Source organism: Mustela nivalis, assembly GCF_964662115.1.
Source record: "Mustela nivalis genome assembly, chromosome: 5".
Classification (NCBI taxonomy): domain Eukaryota; kingdom Metazoa; phylum Chordata; class Mammalia; order Carnivora; family Mustelidae; genus Mustela; species Mustela nivalis.
Window position 1 is genome coordinate 41,655,912 of NC_139024.1, and position 23,657 is coordinate 41,679,568.

Here is a 23,657-nt window from a genome sequence, read left to right on the forward strand (position 1 = left end):
CTGAGCCGAAGGCAGCGGCTTAACCCACTGAGCCACCCAGGCGCCCAAGTTGACACTTTAAATGTTTATTAGCGAAGGAGAAGGGAAGCTCATCCTTATTGAGAACCTATGATGTGGTAGGCACTGTGCTCCCCTGTTAGAGTCTGCTGCAGTTCCTCAATCAAAATGGGGAAAGATAGTGGAATGGAATACAAGCAGATAATAATTACATTTTAAATGCCAATGCGTTAAATTGGCATACTTTTTTTTTCATAGAATTTGAAAATTCTTTATCTTATTTGTCACAACAGCTCGATGAAAGAACTGATGCTATCTACACATGATGGGTAAATTACAAAAATGTTAAATGCATTAGTAAAGATTTAGTGATGCATTTAACTGGAGTGTCCAGACCCTTAATCCCGTGCTCTTCCCATTGTGCCCATAAAAGGCGGATTTAAGTGATGGAACTCCGTAGGCTGAGTTCTGGAACAGAAAGCAGTGGGGCTGGTGGAGGAGGGGTGGACATTTGGAAGAAATTAAGCTTTGAACTGTAAATTTGCAGTTAACAGGTATAATGTTAACTATACCTGAAAGCCATACAAACAAAAATGGAAAACAGCAAGGAATGTTCTTAAAACCCAGGGAGAGAACAGAGGACTCTCAGAACATTTTATGTAGCAAGTATCTTAAGAAGGAGGCCCTGCCAAGGTGAGGCGGGAAAAGTCAGAAAAGGATACTCACGGAGTCAGTCTCACTGGGAAAAGGAGGGCCAGACGTTAAAAGCAATACATGCATGTAACAATGTGAATTATCCTTCCAGGATATTATAAGGAACAATCATATTGAACCCGGCTCAGCGGATGGTAACGTATTTGTTTTCATAGGCCAAAAAACCCTTAAGCTAGTTTCATGGTTATGAATACAATATGCCCTTAAACATCCTGGAGTGTGGAAGGCACCACAGTAATACATAACTCCCTTGGAAACAGAAGCGGGTTAGCCTTTCAGCTGGTGTATAAATTCAGTTCAGCGCGGACAAAGACAGGCTTAGTTAAATACAACTTTTGATTAATTGTGAGTTGAGTATCTTAACCAGATTTATCAGAAAGCTGTGCCTTTATTCAATTTCACTATGCCCTTTCTTCACAGCATTTATCATTCTGTCCATCTGTCTGTTCACCCTCTCATCTGTCCATCTTCCGTCCTTCCACGCACCCGTTTTAGCCTCCACCTATCTTCCAGGTCATCCAACCTTCAATCCATCCCTTCATCCAGCCAGCCGTCCTTCTATCCATCCATCTACCCATCCAATAATCCCTTTGTTCTTGCTCCTCAGCTAAGTTAATCACCTGTGGATAAGGAGGGACGAATACACAGCACCGGAAATCAAGATGCATTTAGGTGTGCGATTTCAGGCAAGTTGGGAGATGCATAATTACATCATTTATTATAGTTCTGGTAGCCAGTTAGTTTATCATGTTGTGGCTCGGAACTAAAGCTAATCGGCTGTAATGATCAAGCTTAATTTAATAACGTTTTCTGTTGGCCATTTGCATTATTTGTATACAGTTATGGAAACCGCCATTTCAGTTTCTGAAAGTACATTAAATCCATCCTAGCTGTCCCGATGAAAGCCTTCTATTATTCATTTTAGAGAACTTCTACTCACTTCTGCACTATTTGAGGGACATACTTGTTTTCATTATTAAGCTTCATGGACAGAAATACTTTCTCTTTTTGTCTAGTGCTTTACTGATCAGAACACTCTTTTTTAGATCCATCATCCTTGATTCTCAATTAAAAGCCAAACTCAATATTTTGCGTATGTTTTGCTGCAGATCTCATTTCATCTCAGGTGAGCCCGCCAGCCCCCCTCACCTCCCCCGCCCCCGGGACATGCCCCGGTGCTGTTTTCATTAACTTTCCCCTGGTGTTTGTTTGGATATTCAGATGATGATGAAGTGGTTGTTGTTCTCATTATTCCTGCCTCAGGATGTGGTGGACCACCATCTGCAGATGCCGTGTAAGTGATCATCTTGGCACTGACCCATATGCCACCTTTGTAGTCATGAGTATTTCATCCGAGAGATGCCATCTGGTTTTCACGGAAGCCGGTGGAAAAGTGGGGGTCTATGTTTTACCGCTGAGATGTGTGTTCAGAGGAAAAAAATGGAACGTTTTCTGCTCCCATCAGGGACAGAGCATCAGCTGTTGTGTTCTTTGTATCAAATTTTCTCATGGCTTAGACCTTCATTGTTAGAGTTGTTTTATCAGAGATGTGAGATGTTAGATGTTAGGACACCCCCTGCACTCTGCGGAGCTGGGCTGGGGTGCGGGTTGGGTGGGAGAAAGAGGGAAGAGCAAGTGTTCCAACCACAGAATCTGCAGAACTTGGATGTATTGCAGCCCAATACACCCATCCTGACTTTTTTAGTTTTTCAACACCAAATACTTTTGGAGGTTATCATTTCTATGTGTTAAAGATTTATTCAGAAATCATTCCAAGTTACAGAATAATGACAAGAACTGTGTAAAGAACTTTCATATATCCTTCACTCAGGTTCGTCCCTGGCTTACATTTTGACACATGTGCTTTAAATATATTTATCCTATATATAGGATATATATGTCCTTTATAAATATTTATATATTCATATATGTTTATATGAATTTATTTATTTATATATACATATAAACATATGCTTATATATATATTTACTAAATAAATATATATATATATTTGGCACATATGCTATATATATGGAGAGAGAGAGAGAGAGAGAGAGAGAGTTACTTTTAAAAACAGTCCCATTTTTGCCCCGAAATACTTTAGTATAGATTTCCTAAAAGCAAGACTTCTTTTGTACCGTGGTACAATGATCAAATTCAGGAGATGAAAATTGGCATAAAACTACTGTCTAAGACGCAGTTCATAATTTTAAGACTTAAAATCGGAGCCGAAGTTACAAAAATTCTCCACCATGCTTGGTAAGATTGGTAAGATTTTTTACAGCCCTTCTTATCTTCTGGCCTCTTCCACTATGGAACCTTAACAACTTTTGAATGTCCTGTGCATGTGTCACAACTTGTAATACAAAATAAATACTATGGGGAACAAATAGACACATGCCGCATGCTTGACTCTTCCTGAGCTTGTAGTAAGAATTCATCCTTTGTCCTACAAAGTGTTTCTGAGATTTGGACATATGTCGGTTTCTTACTTCTCTCCTTTTCTTTTTGACCCCATGTATTTAGTGCAACATTGCAGCTAGAGCAGGAATCCTAAATGCTTTAGTTTAGTTTAGGGTTTTTTTTTTTTTTTTTCTGCTTTACTCTCTGTATTCTCTTCCCAGCCCTTGTTCAAACAAGGCAGTCTTGTCTGTCACATTGTTTCTTCTTATTCAGAAATTGAAATTGACCTCTCTGTCAATGATCAAGCTCCCTTCCCTATGATAAGCTTTTAGGTGAATAACATGTACTCTTCAGACTCTTTGGGGGAGCATCATTGATTTTTCAGAAGTCTTCAAAAGGAAATGCATAGAAATAAGCATTATTTATAAAGGTATCTTTTTCATAATCAGTAACTATTCATCTCTTCTATTAACAGGTTTATCCATCACAGAGAGGAAAACAGGCGTCTGAAAGTAGCTGGCGATCAAGAATAGTACAGGAAGCTTGCTTTTGGAGGTATATACATTCTCACCTAGTTCCTATTTCCTTATGAATTTTCTGGGCTTACCGCATTTAGTTTTATAATTTCTGTCCTGATTCCACCACTAATTTATTCCCTTGCTTACTAATTTATACAGATAAAGGTCTTGAAACTACAAAACATAATGATGATTCATTCCAAACACTATTTCTTGTGTTTACTTTACACTGACAATAACTAGTCTCATAGCAAAAAGAATGTTTTCCTATAAAATACCTTTTTTAAAAAAAATGGTGAGACGTCAAGATAAAAGACCTCAGTTTGGCAGAGTAATTAGTTGGTCAACTGCTTTTTTTTTAATCCCATAAATTAGTTCTCTGTCAAGTGACAACAAATGTAATTTGAACTGAGATTAATTACATAATAATTATGCTTAACATAATTGGTTAAATAGAGGAATTTCTTATGAAATGGTAGATTCTTAAATTTATACAAATAAGACCAGATGGTGAACAGCTAGTTTTAATTAAATTAGGTTTGGTAATTATAGATGATTAATTTTAAATTGGACTCAGATTAGAAAGACTATATTAGAGAAATTATTTTTAGTTTTTTCAGTAAGATGATAATGTATTAGAATAACTATAAACCCCAATACCTGAGATCAAATTAATAATCCCTTAATTTCACTTTGATACATGACACTTTGGAAAAGGTTACTAAAAAAACGATAGCATCTCCTTCCTTAGAAGTCTATGAGATTCAGTCAGACCTCATGAGTATAGGTTAGGTGTTTTCTTCACAGAGAAGGGGGCCAGGGAGGGCAGTGGTTTTAAGGATGAAGTAAATGATTTCCGGAAAATATTTCTAATTCCTGAATGTGATGACTAAACCAGTATTATGACAGAAGTCATGTTAATCTATTAGACCATAGAAAATGGCTTCTGAAAAGGATGTAAAAATCCCACAAAAGCACGTATATGAGAGAAAGGGTTTTTTCTTTTTCATTCAGAAGGTATTTTCACATGGCTTATCATATGAACTCTGGTACAAAGAGTCTGTGAATTGCTTCTAACCGCAGGGGCCATGTGTCACTCATCTGTGAAAAAGTCTGAATCGAAAAGCGCAAAAAAAGATAAGCCTGGCCCACTGAGGGGTCTGCCCCACACTAGGTAAGATTCATTTTTATTCTACATGGATAGCTTTTGATTATGTTTATTTGTTCATTCATTGATTTATTCATTCATCAAATATTTATTGCATGCAAAGCTCTTTGTTGACGTTATGGTTTTATTAGGCACTTGCTTTCAAAAGAAAAGATTGTTGATGCAAAAGCTCACTTTCTGATCTCGAGTGTGTCTATATGCTTCCAGCAACACAGGACTTCAGCCATTTTTACTACTTCCTTTAACAGGAGAGCAAAGCTGGACTCTAGCTCAAAATCAGCTTCATGCAGATGGGCTAAGGAGGAGCACAGCTGTTGAGGTGAGGTCTCTAAATGAAAGTGCATGCAAAAACCACCTGGTAGGGTCCTGCTCGTGGGGAGACAGGGTAAGGCTCCCTGACTGGCTGAGGGCCGCATCCCAGGGAGGCCCCACTGGGCAGGCTGGGGATTACACCCTGGTTCACTGACTTGTGAAACACCGATACCAGCTGTAGCAGAAATTCAGTTTAAGAACCTATAGGAGTTTTAACTGGCCTGAGGCTAGAGGCCTGAAGCCAGCCAGGATAGCCTTTTTGTTTGGGGTTAGAGGCCCTACATCTGCCAGATTATAGACCGGAAGGAAGCTTTCATGAACAGGAGATTACAATAAGACTGTTAGATTTTTATTTTTAATTATATTTTTCATGACACAAGTCATGCCTAAGTATTCTAGAAAGTTTATAAAGACCTCAAGAGGCAAAAAAGAAGTAAAAAGGATTTTTAATCTCACCATTTAGCAGTTACCACTCAATGTTTTGGGGGTACATCCTTCTAGATATTTTTTCTATGGATATTTATTTTTATTTTAGAAAGAATACAGGCCTTGGTGAATACACTCTTTTTTAAACCACTTTTGTCACTGGATAACATATTGTGAGCATTTTCCTGTGTCAGTATATTTATTTCACCTTGAACAATCACTGTGAGGGAAGCATGGTGTTGCATAAAATGACCTGTAGTTATTTGGCCAATCCCTTACTTTTAGACATTAAAGACTTTATTTTAATTTCTTTTTCTCTTTCTTTCTTTCTTTTTTTTCCTTTTTTCTTCTTCTTCTTCTTTTTTTTTTTTTTTTTTTTTTTGGCCTGGTAAACACTTTTAGTCCAGTGTTGCTGAGTTTCTGTCCAGAGAACAAGGGCTAGTCACCTAGAATTGGAGAAGTCTCTGGGTGGCATTCATGAAAATAGCAAATCTGAACCCTAAGTCTTCCCTTCTGCATTCATTACTTTCTGCACACTTGCAATTGTCAGTGATTATAGCTATTCTTACCAAGTAAATTTTAGGTTAATTATCTTGTACAGACATAAAATAACACCCCAATTTAATCCAGTAAACTATACTAATTAATAAACGATGAGCAAAAGTTTATTGCAGGAAGGATGTCTTTGCTCAGTGGTTTCAAAACTTGGCTGCACATTAGAACCACATGGGGGGCTTTGAAAAAATCCTAAAACACAGGCCTCACCCCAGTCTGATTAAACCAGAATCTCTGGGGGAGGGCCTCGGCACCAGTTGCTACTGTCGAGTTCCGTGGGTTCTAATAACCACGAGAAGCTGAACTAGAGAACCACTGGTTCTATCTGTTTCTGAATGTGAAGTTTCTTTTGACTTCTCTGAATCTTTGACTCAGATAATAACAAAAGGGTGGCGCTGACCTGAAGTGGGCATTAGCAGCTGGAGAGGGGAAGTCCAACAGAATTGCTGCCTCCTCTGTCCCCTGAGGCGCAGGCTGGGGGTGCGGCCAGGCAGTAGCCGGGTCTGAATCTCTGGGAGAAAGCCTGTCCTTGCAGAACGGAAGAGTGGTGCCCTTGAGGGTGACAACAGCGACACCAATGGCAGTAGCCTGTAGTCTTTGAGTCTCTGAGTGTCCCCAACAGCTCAGCAAGGCTGGCATTGTGACAGACTGTAGGTAATAGAAAGTAGAGGGGAAGCGTACACAGTTAGAGCCAAACACCCGCTTGCTGTCCATGCTCAGCCCCTAAAGCTGTGTAACTTCCAGAAACGTACTAAATTTCTCTGTGCTTCCATTTCTGCCCCAGGAAATGCAGATAAAGCAGTTCCTACCTCTCTGTTGGGACCAATAAATGAACACTGGAAGAGCTTTTAGGTAAGTGCCTGACTTTCATTCATCAAAATAGCAAACAACACAATTGTTCTCCACCAAAGGTGATGTTGTTCACTCCCCACCCTCCAGGGAACACTTGGCAATGTCAGAGATATATTTTCATTGTCACAATGAGGTGGGCGATGGGGGATGGGGGTGTGGGGAGGGACGTTATTGGCATCAAGTGAATGGAAGCCACAGATACTGCTAAACACCCTGTGATGACCAAGACAGCTCCCACCACAGAAAATCAGCTGTCCCCCAAGTCAGTAGTGCTGAGGTTGAGAAACCCTGAAATGGATGTTGGTTATTTTGCCTTTTGGGGGAGGAGGATAAGCCAGTCTTAGGGAGACTGGGCAATTTATCTAAGGCCATACACCTGGTGTGTGCTGGGGCTGGGACTTGAACCCAAGTCCGAAAAACGCAGAGCCATCTTTATCATGCTATGAGGATGTGGTCTATGGATGTGGGGCTTGGCTTCATTTCTAAAGTGTGAGCACTTCTTCTCCTCATCCTGAGGTTTTATGAAGCAGTTAGAGGTGGTGGCTTTGGGTCGACCAGTGACAGTGTATGTGACAGAGAGAGGGATGCTGTGTTGGAAGTGACGGTCTTCGCCAACTCTGATTGCCATCACCTCTTACCCTTTCCCCCTTATCAAGGAGACACGGAAAAAGGTAACTAAAACATAGTGGTAAAAGGGTGTTGTAAGTGTCATTATATGCTCCTTGGGATTGTTGGAAATGTAGGGATGCGTTGTATGATGTCAAAAAATGCAGTTCAGCTTTACTGTTCCCTGAAATCGCAAGCATGCTGCATGTATGTCCCTGTCCTAATGGGTAATTTAACAATTGTACAGATTTCAATTTCTAGGCTATTTCATTCATTCTCTGGAAACTGTGAATAGACAAGAACTGTAATGAACAGGCTGATACATTATAGCAGGCATCCACTGTTCGGACAATTTAAAAGCCAGTGAAATTAATAAAAGGTACATCAAAGTGTGCTTTTTCAATCTGCTGGAGGAATGGGAAATTGCATAACACTTAGTGTAGAGACTGTGATAAGCCAGCACTAAATGACAGACTTTCTTTACAAGTTCATGATCACCTCTGGGTGGTCGCTATGAAACTTATCAAAACCCGCTTAAAGCATCGTTTTCAGGGGAGGTTTCTTGGAGCCGCTCTCAGGCTAGGACTCCGGCAAAGCTGTCCTTGCTCTCACTCCCGACGCACGTCCCTTTCGTGGGCACGCTCATTCAGAAGGGCTCTTTCTCCTGTTATGCATCTCCTGGTACAAATCGAATTTTTCACCTGCCTTTTTGTGTGTTGAAAGCTATGTTCTCCCTGTGCCCATTTTTCAGTCATATCAGTTATGTAAATCAACACATCTTCTTGGATTGATTTTCTTTGTGAGCCAGGAGCCATTCGTGCTGTTTCTGCTGGGAATGTAATTGGAGCTGTTTCACTGCTGAGTTTTTGAGAGGCTGTTTTAATTTCCATACAGTAGGTCTTCGTTCTTTCTCTTGTCCCAGATATCAATCTTTTTCTATAGAGAATTGATTCTGCATTTGATATTAGCTTCATTTACAGTATAGTCTGGAGTTTCCAAATGCCAGACTTAGTAAGAATGAAAGGCAGTTACAACACGATAGTTTTCAACACTCCTGGAAGAGACATAATGCTTGAATGCAGGAGTAAAATTACCTGTCTGGTAATGAAAAATTGAGAACATAGTGATCATTGCCTTTTTATCATAATAATATGTAAAAAAAAAAAAAAGAAATATAACAATGCCACTCCATTGCAAATGGTCTATGTCTTGTTAATGTGAAAAGAAAATCATATGCACACTAAAATGGAAGTATTTCATGGTGTAGCATATGCTTTTAGCATGTTGGTGGTTGTAGATCAGTTCCAAAGTATTAATCTAATACTTTGCAGAAATTCAAAATGAATTTATTCAAATCTTTAGAGCATTACAAACTTTCTCCCCATTCTAGATCAAAACTAGAATTTAAGCATACTAGTTTAGTAGAGCAATACAAGTAGCTTTATTTGTCTTTACCCAATTTTTGCAAGGTAGTGAAAACATTATTATAAGGATGTTTCTAGGCATGAGTCTACTTGTTTTTATTCAATTTATGATAATTCAAAAATAATTGCCTTACAGATTTTTAAGCTGATTTTAATAGATACACAGTAAGTGTTAATTTTATACTTAATAAATCAATTTGCAATTTGAGTGTCTTATATTAAGTTAGTTTACTCCATGTTTGAATACAAAAAGATTAAAAATGTCATCTACTGGAAAGTAAACTTACTTGAGCATTAAAGCTAATTTCAAATTTTTAATAGATTTATCAAGTTAATTGAAAATAATTTAACCTAAAATGTCTCATAAAAGCATGGAGTGTTCAAGACTAGGAATTTGAATTAAATCAAGTTAAAAATAATTATGTTAGTTTTCAACAAATGTGTTAAATTTTTGCATAAAGTTGGGAATGTTAATTTTAAATGCAGAAATTCTAGTCTTAAAAATATTATTATATAGTTGCATGCATTAAATACTAAAATCACCCAATGCACAAAGCTAAAAATTATTTTCTTTATGTAAAACATAGAAAAAACAAGTTTTAATAAAATTTAAAACTTTTTAGTCTTAAATTATAACAAAATTATAATAAAAATGATTAGCTATAAAGCAAACTTTAGATAACGGGGCCATATTTTAACTAATAATGCAAGTTAGATTTTTAAATAATGTCCATGTTTGCTTGCGTGTCTGGATCAAGAGAATATGTGTAAAACAAATAAAATTCTTAAATTCAATCAATTGTAATTTTATTTAAATTAAGCCCTCTAGGTATGGGATGATGAAATATGTTTTACATTTAAAGGAGATTCCCCGTAGAACTACCCTTTTATCTCCCTACACTTTGTTACTTTCTTCCTGCTCTCTCTCTCTCTCTCTTTTTTTTTTTTTAAGGTTTTACTTATTTGAGAGAGGGAGAGAGAGTGAGAGAGAGAGAAAGATAGCAACAGAGAGCGTGAGTGAGACAAGTGAGCACTGAGCAGGGACAGGGATAAGAGGGAAAAGCAGGGAACAGGGGTCTGGGATCATGACCTGAGCTGAAAGCAGACCCTTAACCCAGGGACCACTTCTTCCTGTTCTCTTGATTACCTCATTCCAGATAGGTGAGGTTTCCAAATCATTGAGACTTAACCATTCAATTGCTAGAACATCACCACCTTGGCTTTTATTTAATGGAACTCCCCCCCCCCCTTTTTTTTAATCAAAACATAAAGAAAATTGCAGGAAATAATGCAACAAGCATTAATCTAGATATAAATTTAGATTTACTAAAGAAAGAAGATCTTACAGATGCAGGCAAAGCCCATTTTGTACCTATCCCTATCCTGTTATCCCCCGCTTCTCAGAGGTAGTCAGTATTCTGAAGTCAGTGAATATGTAGACTGCTCGTATTTTTATGCTGATCCTCTGACAGGCTAATATTTCCCACTGTATCTACATTTCTATGACCACCCTTTTATTTTTTTATGTAAATAATTTTTTATAAATAAAAAATATTTACATAAAAATATTTTATTTATTTATTTGACAGAGAGATAGAGGTCACAAGCAGGTAGAACGGCAGGCACAGGGAGAGGGAGAAGCAGGCCCTCCGGAGCAGGGAGCCCAATGTGGAGCTTGATCCCAGGACACTGGGATGATGACCTGCGTGGAAGGCAGCCACTTAGCCCACTGAATCACCCAGAAGCCCCTGGCTTTTTTTTTTTTAAATTTTCAAAATATGAGCAATTCTGGGGGTACCTGAGTGACTCAATCTGCTGAGCGTCCAGCTCTTGGTTTCGGTTCAGGTCATGATCTCATGGGTCATGGAATCGAGCCTTGTGTAGGGCTCCTTGCTCAGTAGAGAGTCTGCTTAAAAGATTCTGTCCATCTCCCTCTGCCCCTCCCTCTCATCAAATAAATAAATAAATCTAAAAAAAATGTGGACAATTTTAAATGCAGACATTCTAAAGTACATGTATGCATATTTGCATATTTGTGTATATATTTGCATAATAGCACACATGTATATTTGAATAATAATAGAACACCCTGTCTTTCCATGCAGTTTGTGGGTTGCTTTGTGTGCCGCTCCCAGCTCTTAATGACTCCTTCCCTATGCTGTTCTCCCTAGAGTTAGGCACTATCCCAGTTATTCCTTGACCTAAGTTTTACTGTTTTTTGCATGTGTCTCTAAAGAGTTATTATTTGGTTTTCACTGCTTTCTATTTTATATAAATGGAATGAATGTATAGATTCTTCTATGGCTTACTTTTTCATTCAATGATACATTGTTGAGACTCATGCATACAGATACAGTTCATTCATTTTCACTGTCATATGAGAACTTCCACTGTATAAATATATAATACCATGAGTTATTTATCCATTTTAATATCAAGGGGTATTGAATTGTTTCTATTTTTCTCTTACAATCAATGCTTTAAAGGACAGTTTTGTACAGTGCCCTGGTAGACATGAGCAAAAATGTTTCCAGGGTTGTTAGCGGAGCAGAAATACTGTGCATATCCCAGTATACTAGGTAATGTCAAGTTGTGTGTGTGTGTGTGTGTGTGTGTGTATGTGGGTGATAGTGTGGCTGTTTATCCTTCATAATATATAGTGATATCGGCTGGAGTACACTGATGCTGTTTTAATAGCAGTTTATGGTTGACATGCATTTTAATTTGTGATGCCTACGTTATACTTGTTAACTATTTTTTTAAATTTATTTATTTGACAGACAGAGATTACAAGTAGGCAGAGAGGCAGGCAGAGAGAGAGAGAGGAAGAAGCAGGCTCCCCGCTGAGCAGAGAACCCGTTGTGGGGCTCGATCCCAGGACCCTGGGATCAATAACCTGAGCCGAAAGCAGAGGCTTTAACCCACTGAGCCACCCAGGCGTCCCACTTGTTAACTATTTTGAACAACATCTTTACTTATACGTGTTGTAAATACCTTCTTCTGGTTGGTGGCTTATCTTTCCACCCTCCTTTCTTGATATCTTTCAAGTAACAGAAATTCTTAACTTCGGTGAAACCAAACATCAATCTTTTCCTGTAAGTGGTCCACACTTTTTATAACTTGTTTAAGAAGTCCTTCCCTGCCCTGAAGTCATAAAAATTTTATCCCATATTTTTCTCCAAAGTTTCAAGTTTTGTCTTTCACATTAAATAGATTAAATGGATTCTCTAATCTATGTGGAATTTATTTTTTCTATGCTGTAAAGTAGAGATATATTTTCAGGCCTTCTAAGGAAGTAGCAGATTGTCCAGGCTCTCTGCTCAAAGACTTCAAGACTGAGCCCAAGTAGCCCCTCACTTCCCTCCCCACCCATTTGCTCTGATTCTCCCAGTGGCCCGAAGGGCCCTTCTCACTGCCTCCATCACCTCTTCTTACCATGTCACTACTCCTTTTACTCTCATTTCCATTGATTTTTTTTGCCCATTTTGTCCCCCTGCCTGCTTCTCTTCCATCTCTCCTATCTCTACTTCTGGGCTCACATCAAAGGATTCACTTTTTAGAGACCTTGGTCAAGAGGTTTCTCTTTTTCTGTGCAATGTTATTTTTTTTTTAAAGATTTTATTCATTTTATTTGACAGAGATCACAAGTAGGCAGAGAAGCAGGCAGAGAGAGAGGAGGAAGCAGGCTCCCCGCTGAGCAGAGAGCTCGATGCGGGACTCGATCCCAGGACCCTGGGATCATGACCTGAGCTGAAGGCAGAGGCTTAACCCACTGAGCCACCCAGGCGCCCCAGTGTTATTTTTAAAAATATAATATTTAGATCTGTGGTTTTCAAATTCATCATTTATTTTTGGGTATTCAGGGCTCTTTATTTACATTCTTTCCTCTCCTCCTGCCTGCTTCTGGAAGACTGATCTCCAGAGCATGGTGATTTTATTATAGTCACATCCAAGTCCTGAAGGACAGAACTAACACATAATCCAACACCCCTGCAATACTGACCGGTAGGGCCCAAAGGGGCCTGAAGAGGTGAGCACACTTTTCACTGTGGAGCTCCTAGAGTGTTACTGATCAAGGGATGGCAGGCCCAGCGGGCGATGGCATCCAGTGATGTGGTCAAGTGTAGCAGAGTCGATGGCACGCCGAGATTTGTGAAATGTAAGAATGACATACCAAGCAGGGTACATTGGGACAGTGTAGCTTCTTCCTGAGATGGTCATTATCTCCCATGCTGGCCAATCTGTCGTCTGGAAAGTAGAGAGCTGACCAGGACCAAAAGGTCTGGTGTGAACTGTGGCAGATGTTTGGAATGGCTCTCAGCAAAACCAAGAGGCAGCCAGACTGGGAGAAATACAGTGGAAAGTTATAGGAAAGAGTTTCTCCCAGAAGTAAAAGATGGAGCTATGGGAGTTTGCATACTAAAGGAAGTCAGTTGTCTTCAAGTGACAAAACAGCAAGTGTCTTGGACCATGTTTTGGGGACAGGAGTCTCCTCTCTGGAAAATATGTGAGAAACAAAGTCACAAAGCTAGCTGCTGTGTCTGTAATCAACTCCTTCACCAACAAAAATTCTCACACCCACCCTCTCCTGTTAGGTCACATGTTGCCGCATGTTTTCTGAAAGCATGTTGAGCCCATAGAAGATTCACACATGTGAAGTGATTCCTTATAAGAGCAGAAGAACTCAGTTATAGAGACCACTCCCTTAGGTCACTCTACTTATATGTCCTACCCCACCAACACAGAAAATTGTCATTAGAAGGATGAAATAGTTTCAGCTGCTCAAGAAATGGATAAGATGGCCAAATCCAGTCTCATCACCCAAGCTTCAAGATTTGCCCCAAACACATGCCCTTATCGACATGCTACAACAATTTGTTTTTTCACATATCCATTCAACAACAATTTCATAGCAGCTAAAATCTGCTAGGATCTGAAAAGAAAGAGAAACCTTCGGTATGAGAAATGCGGCAAGAACTCCTAGCCACTGCAGTCATTTAAAGGATCTGTATGTTTCTGAAAGAACGAAGAGAATTCTGAGTGACAGGGACTCTCTCAGAGTCACAGAAAGACTCATAAAATAGAAAAATCCTTTTCTCTGCAGGATACCATATATAAAATGTTGTCAGGTCAACAGTACAAAACTCAAGGCTCCACAAAAAACTGCATCACAGAGTCACAAATTCATTTTTGAAAATGCTAAGGTGAGCAGATAAATTAATGAATTTTATGAGTCACCTGTTGTCAGGCACAACATTACAGAGTAAAGTTCCTCTTCTGAAACCTTGAAAGACTTGCAAAGTATAATCACAAGCTCTTGGCACATAAAATTGCACTGCATCTTCAGGCCATTTGTTGAAATAGAGGCAGGACAAAATGTGAGCTAATGTGTCGCTTTTCTATCACATTATTTGCTTCTTCCCCCACCACCCATTTTTTTCCAGCTTGAGCCTTTAATATTGTTCAAGAAAAAAAGCACTCTCTCATATGTAGGACATAATGTACTCCTTACTGAATGGTCTTGCTTTTTCATGACAAAGTACTTGTCTATTTGAACGTCCTTAGTTTGGGATACACGGCATTCAACATTCAGCCTGGAGTTAATAAGTATTGGGGCACAGTGTCCATGACTGAACATTTACATAATGGATATTATGTCCTTTTGGCTCAGCAATCTTCTAATAAGTTAATATTAAACAATAACTTCCAGGCTGCTCAGCACATGGTGAATGTCCATCCTTCATATTCTGGGCTTAATATTCTTCTAGTACTTTCCCACCCTTGAGACAGGAATATGTCTCATGGGACAATAAAACAACATCAGTGCATTGAAGAGACTAATATTTAGAGTAATTGTGCAGCTCATGTAGACTGGCAGAATCAGTCTTGCCTTGTTATGGCTTCTTCCAGACTATTGAAACAAATACTAAGAAAAGAACAAACAAACCAACAAAACAAAACAAAACAAAACAGAAAACCCAGTCCTCTTTATGATATTATGTCTTGTATTAGTATTAGTCTCATCAGATGTGATATTCTTGTGGGACTAATTATAATAACTACTTTTAATAGGTAACAGCTTATTCCACATCTGTAGAATAAATTGTTTTTAGAGAACATTGTTGAAGGTGGATAAAACAGTTGCTCTAACAGCCAATGTTTGTAAAACATCTTGAGAATGGAGGCCACTGCACAGGCAACGAATGCAAAAGATTTTTCATAGTCTTTCTCCAATTTGTGTAAGTTGGATATAGGAGTTTAGAGCCAGGAATCTTCCAGTATAACTTTCTTCTTCAATTGTCATCTTCTGTCTAGCATCGCAATATACCTTGGAAGTAAGGAGTAAGTAAGTAAGCATAAGATGTGTTGGGGAAGAAGAAAAAGAGGAGTCAAAGAGGTGGAAGTTCAGGAAGTTGTGGATAAACCTTCCCTGACGCTTTTGCAAGGATATACTTTATATCTTAGTATTCCTTAAAAATAACTTTTATTCTTAATTTTAAAATAGTTGGAATAATTTCCCAGATAAATTAAAGATTGGAAGGATAAATAGGTTAATTTTACAATGGAAATGTCTAAGGGTCACCCTCTTAACCCAGTAATCAGTCTTAGCATTGCTAATAGTGAGACACCAGATGGTGTCTGCCCCCTGGGGTGAAGCAATGTGAAGGTCATTGCCCCTCCATGAAGTATACTTGATCTAGCTCTGAGTTTACAAGATATACATGGGGTAGAAAAGCAAATTTAAACAGACTGTGAGAACACAAGGAGGTAAATCGAGAACTTGGATATCCTACAGGACAATTGGCCTTGTTCACTCAACAAGTCCATGTCGTTAAAAAAGAGGAGTGGAGCGTGAGTTCAGAACCCTAACAACCAAATGGAATGTTGGTTGTTGTGTAAAGCTTGGTTTAAATAAGCCAGCTGTCAAAAATATGTTTTGGAAAAATAGGGAAAGTTTGAATAGAGGTTATATAATAGATGTTATAAGGGAATTATAAATTTTGTTAGATGTCATAACATTATTGTGGTTCTATAGGAAAATATTCCTCCTTTTTAGAAATGCATACTAAAATGTTTAGATTGAAATGTCTTGACATCTGTAATTTAACACTTGAGCTAACAAAAAAAGTTTTGTGGAGCATTCTGGAAGAATATGAACTATTATTTTTTTTTTTAAAGATTTTATTTATTTATTTGACAGACAGAGATGACAAGTAGGCAAAGAGGCAGGCAGAGAGAGAGGGGGAAGCAGGCTCCCTGCTGAGCAGAGAGCCTGAGATGTGGGGCTTGATCCAAGGATCTTGAGATCAAGACCTGAGCCGAAGACAGAGGCTTAACCCACTGAGCCACCCAGGTGCCCCAATATTAACTATTATAAAGCATAAGTGATATTCTCTAATTTTGTGTATGTAAAAACATATTCATAATAAAAAAATTAAAAATTTAAATAAAATAGTTGGAGTCTTATGTGTGATTTTTTACTGATTTTTTTTCTCATAATGGTCTAGACTTCATATTTTCTCCTCTGAATTGAGACAGTTTTATAATTATTAAAAAAGTAATACATGAACACTGTCTAGTCCTGGTGAGGATGGGAACAACTGGAATTCTCATACATGATTGACAGTAGTATAATTTGAAGCAACCGCTTTGGAAAACTGTTAATATATATTAAAGCTACTACATAATACCACTTACATAAAGTTCAGAAAGAAACAAAAGCAAAGGCCAGAGTAAGTTGTTATCCTTGGGGCAGAGTTAGTGACTGGAAGGAGGTATAAGCTTCTGGGAGGCTGATGATGTCCTATAGTTCCATCTGAGTATTGGTTACACTGGTGGATTGGCTTTGCAAAATTCACTGAATTGCACTTTTATGATTTGTGTGCTCTCTAAGTGTGTGTGTTATATGTTAACAAAAAGTTTACACCACAAAAATGTAACACATGTTTATCGTAACAGAGTCAAACAATAGTATATTACTTCCCTTTGGGGAATTGACTTTTATGTCAAGGAATGGTAAATAATGGCCTCTTATGGCCTCATTGCAGGGTCCTTTTGTTATGCTTTGTTATTTTAAGTGAAAAGCCTTGATTTATCCAAAATAATCTTCCCATTTATCTAGTTAATACACTTAAGACATCTGTTCAAAAAAGCTATGGTCTTATAACACTGTTTGAACATACAGTGATGGTATTTTAAGACAATGATGGCAACTCTATATTATGTTTCCAATGTAATACATTGAAAAAAGAATGGACAATTTAACACTTATGTTTCATTTTGTGTGAATTTAGGTTAGAGATCTAAACACAACCAAACCTCAAAGAGGTACTTCAGGTTTTTGACAAAAATGTCATACCGAAGTGAAAAGAAGCTATGAATTTTGACATTTGCACAATTATTACTTTATGTACTATTTTGTATGTTGGAGCATTATACTGAGACATAATTTAAATGACAGCCAAAACAACTGTTTTTTTGTCACTAATACAAAATTATTCTTATGTGTTTGGAGTCCTTGCTTTCAGTTAAGCTCCTTGCCTCACCACGGCACCATAGCTAATCCGGCTTCTCTACAATCCATTGCAGAAGTTACCAGATCACAACTTAATGGCAAGGGAATGAGGGGCATAAGGGAGGCATTCATTATTATCTTCATCAGCACAATGAAAAAGCAATTATTAAGATTTTACACATGCAGGGCACCATGAAGGGGCTGGATATTACCCCTAATTATACTTACTTTTACTTATTTTCCTGCAGGAATAATGGATTCTGAAACGTGTGGACCATAGCAAAGCAGAATCCCACATGACTGCATGTCCGTTTCCTATATTATGGTATGTTACAATCTCATAGAGGCTTGTATATATAAGGTAGATAAAATAATGTTTTTCAATTTTTATATAATAGTAATAGTTTTAATTTACCAAACATCTGTGTACCAGGCACCGGGTGAACCATTGACTGGTTCCCTTTGAGTGTGGTCTATTGTATGGGATAAACTTATAATGGCTGTGATACCAGTAAATCTTGACATCTCCGTGGTTTACCACAATAGAAAATTATTTCTTGCTTACATGGAATCTGATGTGCAACAGAAAATCCTGCTCCCTGCAGTCATTCAGAGACTCAGATTGACAAATTCTCTGCCTTTTTGAACACATGGATTCCTAGATGGACCTGGGATTAAGAGACAGCGAAGCTGTGAAGGTAAAAGAGAGATTGGAAGGTATTCATGGGTCATGTCTGGTAGCCACAGCTTCTCCCCACATTCCTCTGGCCAGAATTGAGTCACATAATCTTATGTAGCTGGAATGAAGGATGTCACAGTCACCCCAAGAAGATAGGGAAATGGATCTGGTGGGCAGCTAGTTGACCTTTGCCATATGGGTCCTTTAGGAAAAGAATGATGTGCATGGACGTGATTGGGGGAAATTCAAAGAGGGTAGGGAAAGAAATAATTTGTTGTTCTTGACAATCAAGCAATAATCACATTATAATACCCCAAACATTTGTGATCCTCAATCATTAAAAAGATCAAATAAACATCTCCAAGTCATGAACCATGGGAATTATGAAATTTGTGTACGTAGAGGAGGACCTTGAATAAAATCTGTTCATTACTCAGTTCATCACAAGAAAAATCACTACATTTGTGCTCTGGTATTTACAACCACCTTCCCTTACCAAGAGTTTTAGTGTGTTTATCATCAGATTTTTATTTTGAAGGCAAATTGAGAAGCAGTAATATTGAGGAGCAACAGGGGGAGAGAGAGTGGGAAGATACACTCCTAGACTGCCTGATATGAACAAAATATAAACTTGGGTTTTTTTTCCCCCACCCAGTGGCCTACATTCTTTATCTATGCCAACCAGGCATGACTAAGGAACATTTTTTTCTTTTGAATATTCTGTCCTGTTGATGGGACTTGCTAATGCTTTTGCCGTTCACTAGCAAGGATGCCAGCTTTAGTGTACACACCATGGGTTGTCAAGCCGTTTTGTGTTGTCCCAACTTTTAATCCATTAATTAAATAAGGGAACAAAAATGTGCTCATTGATTTTATACAAGGTTATCAATATGGTTATGAAAAGATATAGAAAATATTTTTGTTTTGAAAAATAAGTTTGGGGGTGCCTGGGTGTCTCCATCAGCTAAGCATCCAACTCTTGAGTTCAGTGAGGTCATGATCTCAGGGTTGTGAGACCAAGTCCCATTTGGGCTCCACACTAGGCATGGGGCCTGCTTGGGATTCTCAGTCTCCCTTTCTCTCTGCCCCTCCCCCTATATGTACACCCTTTCTCTCTCTCTCACTGTCTCTCAAAAAAAAAAAAAAAAAAAAAAAGGAAAAGAAAAAAGAAAACTAAGTTTGGACCTCAAGTTATCTTTGGTAGTAAAAATAGAACCATGGTAAAGAATAGAAGTGAAAAAATACAACAAAACACAGATGCATGCACACACACATGCGTGTGTACGTGCATGTGCACATACTCACACACACACACCTGATTAGCTGGCAATCAGCAATGCAATAGCATGAAGGAATATGACTTTTGACCTTTCCTTTTGACAACTGATAGAGAAAATATTTGATTTCCTAATGAACATGTATTAACATGTATATATAAATATATATTGCAATAACTGAGAGGAAATCCTAGGATAGGAGTATTTTCACTGGCCTATTTTGAGAATGTTTTCTGACCATGATTAAGGCTGTGAGGATTCTGGAAATATTACATCAGCCACTAGGACTGTAGTACCAAAGTGTGTAAGATGTTATACACTGAAATACAGTGAGAGGAAAGCCTCCAGTGTGGGCAATGGCCATGTCAGCAAAATAACTGCATTTAGTTTGCTTAATGTTTCAAACAAATATACAGTCTGAGACAGATTTTCAATCAAATACTTTCTATGGTGTTTAAAATCTTTAATAAGAACTAAGCTCTGTGCATGTCCTTTCTATCTCAATTTGGTGCTTACTGTTGCATGAAAGCTGAATAGAATGCCACTTGAGATCAGACCAACATAATTTTCAGAAATGCAACTTTTAAAATAATGGGGGTGGGGTGCTAGGCTGGCTTAGTTGAAAAAGCGTGTGACGCTTGATCTTGGGGTTGTGAGTTTGAGCTCCATGCTTGGTGTAGAGATTACTTAAATAAATAAAACTTAAAAAAAAAAATAAAATAGGAGCTCTTGTGTGGCTCAATTAGTTAAGCATCTGCCTTTGGTTCAAGTCATGATCCCAGGGTTCTGGAATAGAGCCCCACATTGGGTTCCCTGCTTGGCGGGGAGTCTGTTTTTTCCTCTCCCGCTTCCCCTTTCCCCCTGCTCATGCTCTCTCTCTCTCTCATGTGAATAAATAAAATCTTCCCAAAACAAATAAGAATAAAAAATAGGATAAAAGGTGTAATCATTACTATCAAAAAAACAACTTTAATCTCTTTCTTTCATGCTGGAAAGGTTAAGTATATCATTTTACTACTTTGTGCTATGAAATTATCAATCAATAACTATTTTTTCCAGGAAATAAATCAGAGAAGAGTAATTTAAAAAGAAATGATCCTCTACAAAGAGTAGGCTATAAATCATTTTAACGTTTATTTGGTAGACATTTTAAAAATACATATTTTAAAACAAATGTTTGCTGAATTCTCTCAATTGTTTTTCACCTTATAGGAACTAATTAAATATTTTAAGCCTCTTATAGTTTAAAGGTGATGAAAGTTTAAGATATCTTCCAGGAGCACTTGGGAATAATATATAAATGTACACAAAATCAGCATTGCTTCTTTGAAAAGATTTTAGTCCCACAATCTTAGTATTTAGCTCATATATGTCCTTTACGGAATGGAGGAGGAAAGGTCAAACCTTTACTTTTAATTTTTTTGAATTTTTTTTTTTTTTTTTTTTTTTTTTTTTTTTTTTTTGTAGAGGGAGAGGTGGGGGAAGAGGCAGAGAGAGAGAGAATCTAAGGAAGCTCTATGCCCGGTGTGGAGCCCGACAGAAGCTCCACCTGGGCCTCAGTCTCACAATCCTGAGCTCATGACCCAACCCCAAATCAAGAGTCAGAGGCTTTGCCAACTGAGCCACCCAGGTGTCCCTTCACGTTTAATTTAGAGATTGCCTGTTGACTGTTGTTAAGTCAAGGCAACTTTAGGCACAAGGACGTGGGAAGTCAGTGGAATTCAAGCTGTGAAACCTGGAGAAAAAAATGATGTGGACCTATGGAAATTCTGTTCCCAGAGAATACTTGCGTTAACTGAAATGTCAATTCCAGAGCCATGTATCAGACATATTCACACACAATACCACAAACCCATGTGCAGACCTCCCCACACATGTACACAGACAGGCAGACAAATCTGGATGCCACCAGTCCCAGTCACACATACACCATATACACATACACATATCACAGTCACACAAACACTACATCACATGCACAGAAAATATGCATATATACACACACCACACACTTATGCACACCTGACCACACACATACTCTATACTTACTACACATTCACACATCAGACACATAAACACACACACACTTTTACACATTCATTTATCAGCCTAACATAAATATGTGGGAGGAATTCAGCAGAATATTCTATTATTCTATTACTTTTCCTCCACTGTATACTTTAACAAAAATCTATAGTGGAGATTTAGTCCTGACATTTCCAAATTCTCAACCTAAACTGCATACTGCATTTAAGCCATGGTAAAACATGGAGGACTTAGATTTGCACTGCATTTTATAATGGACCAAAAAATTTGAAGAAATACTGTCCTATTTGTATCTTAATATTTCTGCTCATATTTCAGACATATACTCTCATAAAATTTCTAGGGTGATTTAGAATGTACACAGTGCTTTCACATAAACAGTTTTATGTAACCCTCACAGTGATGTATTGAGGGAGGTATATGGGGAAGATACTGGGGCCACAGGGAGTTTAAGTGCCTTGTCCAAGGGCCATAAACTAAGCCAAAGGCATTTGCTCTTTTTGCATGGCTTTCCTGTCCATATATGACTCACCACATATATGTGTCAGGATCAGTGAACAAAATTTCTATACTTTGAACTTCTTGAACATTGGATCTTTTTACATTTCTTTTCTCAGCTATTGCCTCCAGACCACACAGGCTCTAATTGCAGGAAGACTCAAGTGCACAGACATCCATGAGACTGTAGCCTAAGCCTATAGCCAATTCATGGTCAGATGGCCCCTCAAGGTTATAGGACAATAGAAGACCCTCTGAGAAGCTGATCACATGCAAGGGCATCTCCAGCCTAACAAATGGTCAGGTGTTCACTCTATCAAAGCAATTAATACATGAAACAGATTATAGGGCTGAAATAAATACACAATTTTTACACCAATCTGAACAGTACCTGGCACATGTAGGTACTTAAAGTCACTTGTATACATAAAACACATGAAATTAAGTGACATTGCAAAATTAGGAAATTTGTTTCACTAATTTTGCTACTAAGCTTTATTAGAACAAGGTCTGTCCTTCCTTCTTTCCTTCCTTCCCTCCCTCTCTTCCTTCCTTCCTCCTTTCTTTGGCATTGACTAGGTTATTTATCTGATAGTAAGGATGTTATACACGTGTACTTTCATTTAGATGATTGATTCTAAAATTGATAAATGTTTTTTGTTCTATGTACAAACCATACCATAGCCAATTACAATGGTCAGACCATAACATAGGTTGTTCAGAAAAGTATTCCTTCCAGAAATGAATGACCATGCAGTAACTGAAGAAATTCCTGCTCGGCATTCACAGGCTTTCTCTCCACTAATTCTTACCATTTATCAAAATGCCAGCATGAAATTCTGCTCTTCCACGTATAAATAATGAAGAATTCCCCCACCACTGCTAATTCAAAATGAAGAAAACAGATAATCTTGCATTTATTTCCTGAGTTTCTTTGTAACAACCATTTCTGCTTTGGGAGGCTAGACACCCTTTTTGAAGTGTTTATTTAACAATCTCACTGTACTGAAGTTACCTAAATTACAATCCTGTCAGCCAGTGAGATGATGCTGAGAACATTCATATTTACAGAGTATACTTAGGTTCAGAGAATTTCCTTGGCATCTGATTTTTACATAAGAAAATATATACTTAAGAGTTAATATTTTGATAATTCATTTAAGGCAACCAAGATCAATAAAAAGGAATAGTGTCCTAATGAAAAATAGCAAAATATCTATAGAATGTATAAATTTTACCATCTGACTCACTTTTAAAAACCCCGAAGATGTTCTGTTTGGGATGTTAAAATTCAAATGCCAATCTTATGCATTTTTGCTGCTTGTTAATTGAGCTTGTAAAGGTGATAAATGGCTGGACAATGAATTATAGGGAAATTTTAAAATTATTGTCATTTCTCATAGTAGCCGTATGATACTTAAAATGCAGATGAACAGAAGATAGTGTGTAGTATTTTACTGTAGACCTTTTTAAAGGGTCTGGATGGAGAGAGCAGCTATCCATGGTGCTGATAGCCAGGAACTGACAGGTGTGGAGCTAAGTGGACAGTGAGTTCCAGATCAGAGATCAAAGTAACACCTGTTCTCAATATGTCTACTTTCCAGACATGTAAGAATTAGTAAGGGATTGAACTTAGAGATCATAATGCAGCCTCCCAGTGAACTTTT

General features: G+C 38.0%; 2 long non-coding RNA genes across 2 annotated transcripts; both read left to right on the forward strand.

The window, feature by feature from the left end:
- Positions 1–1,928: 1,928 nt before the first annotated feature.
- LOC309865119 lies at positions 1,929–5,091 on the forward strand. The gene is made up of 4 exons (XR_014311965.1): positions 1,929–2,005; positions 3,590–3,669; positions 4,716–4,806; positions 5,049–5,091. It is a non-coding gene; the product is annotated as an uncharacterized lncRNA (long non-coding RNA).
- On the forward strand, positions 5,088–17,815 carry LOC309865120. Its single transcript, XR_014311966.1, has 3 exons — positions 5,088–5,119; positions 6,878–6,945; positions 17,739–17,815. It is a non-coding gene; the product is annotated as an uncharacterized lncRNA (long non-coding RNA).
- The last annotated feature ends 5,842 nt before the right edge of the window (positions 17,816–23,657 follow it).